A 1,785-nucleotide genomic window follows, 5' to 3' on the forward strand; every position below is an offset into this window, starting at 1 on the left:
GTGTTTCACAGTGTCGACACCCGTGCGTAGATCACCGAGTTCCTTAAGTATAATGCAATGTTCCCTTTTCAATGGGTACCTCTTATAATGGTGTACAATATGCAGAAGCTTATATTTTCTTGTTAAGGTAGATCTGTTTTATTGTTGTAAATGTCGGTCAGTGAGACCCGTGATCTGAAGTAGCCACTCACTTTCAGTAGAGTAAATGTGTTCTGGCAGTTGTCAGTGTGCAGGTGTCTTCTCGCCAAGTATAATTACAGTACCTTGTAGGACACTCGGCCCCCCGTCGCCATTTTACCTGTCTTATAAGAGGCGCCCCTTCACCATTTCTTTCCTGTGCGCGAAGCAAGCCACGTTTCAAATACGAGTTATGGAGAAGGATACGTATTTATCCATTTACTTTAGTCAGTTCATTAGATTTATTTCACTGCCTGTTTATAAGGTACATTTGATATGTTGACTTCTTATCACTCGGAGACCCTACATTATTTCTGAGTCAGCGGATGGCATGTCTAATATATCTGACAATTTACTGAGTTCGCTTCCCAACGCACACAAGGAAGGCAGTTCAAACGTACAGAGCATTAGTCACGGAAACTTTCTGCTGGTGTACAAGGGTTAAACACAGTTTGTCTGCGAGCGCGGGTGCCTTATGGTGTTGCTTTCTGTAAATAGCGGTAAGCCTCAGCATGACCTATTGTTGCGCGGTGCCGAGCGCAGTGCCCGAGCGATGGCATCCCCTTGTTTAGCTCCCGGGCGAGTGAGGAGTGCCAGGTAGGTTGACACCCGAGCACGGTATACATGCTCGCCTCTCGGACAATTAGAAGGGCCACAGGGGTCTGAAATTAGCAAATATTTGGCATTCGAGCGCAAGGGGAATTAGATGTACCTGTGCCAAATTTTTGTGCTGACCTGCCCGCCACGCGCCGCACGCAGCCCCGAGGGGCGCGCACACTGATGCAAGGCAGCGTGAAAATGGTGGTCGTGTCTTACCAGCCCATCTACATGCACACTTGTGAGCCCTACACACTTAACCCCCCCCCCCTCGAAACCCGCCCTCCGCCCTCGCCTCACGAGGCTCCCTAGCACGCGTCCGCCTCGCCCCAACTTTATTATGAAGCCCTAAACAGAAGTGGCTCACAGCAACGGACTCGCTGTCCAAGGTAATTGGTAATTTCCTCAGAATGTTGCACCAAATTAATCAGCAACAGATAAAGAGAAAAAGACATGCATGAAGTACTGTCATTTTCTTTTCTTTTTTTTTTACTTTAGCAGTTATGATTCTAACCTGTTTTTTTTTTTGGCTACTTTTATAGTTTGCCGTTTCAATGCCGTGGAAGTTTGTTCCATTGATTGCCATAATGTTTTTTGTTTATGGAAAGCCTTAAAGTTCCCAATCTAAAAAGAAAACGAAGTGAAATGAGCGAATGGCAGTCATGGCGCCCGGGTTCGGATCCACGATTCGGGCTCCGAGGCGGATCCCGGCGATTGAGGTCGGCGGAGGCGACGGAAATGGGCGGAAAAGTGCTAGTGTGACAGGCGCTGCAGAAGGGGATTTCCGAACACTTGGTCTCGTCGCCGAGCACGCACGCAATTTCACAGGGATACTCACATGAGCACGCACACTGGCTCGCCTCCAAGTGCAGAGTATCCACATGATCTAGTTATGTATCACGTTTAGTTAATAGGATTTTTTCGATGTTTTCGTAATCGGGGTCCACGCCGTTCGAACAAAACGTAAAGAAATAGAAAGACGAGATTTAAGATTCAATCGGGGGCACAGAT

The 1,785-nt window shown here is 47.5% G+C and overlaps 1 protein-coding gene across 1 annotated transcript in view; it reads left to right on the forward strand.

Annotated features, from left to right (window-relative positions):
* Positions 1 to 1,785, forward strand: part of LOC119593979 (poly(rC)-binding protein 3-like) — a gene marked incomplete in the record, with an annotated part of 48,552 nt that overhangs the window by 42,235 nt on the left and 4,532 nt on the right.

Source organism: Penaeus monodon, chromosome 33, assembly GCF_015228065.2.
Source record: "Penaeus monodon isolate SGIC_2016 chromosome 33, NSTDA_Pmon_1, whole genome shotgun sequence".
Classification (NCBI taxonomy): Eukaryota; Metazoa; Arthropoda; class Malacostraca; order Decapoda; family Penaeidae; genus Penaeus; species Penaeus monodon.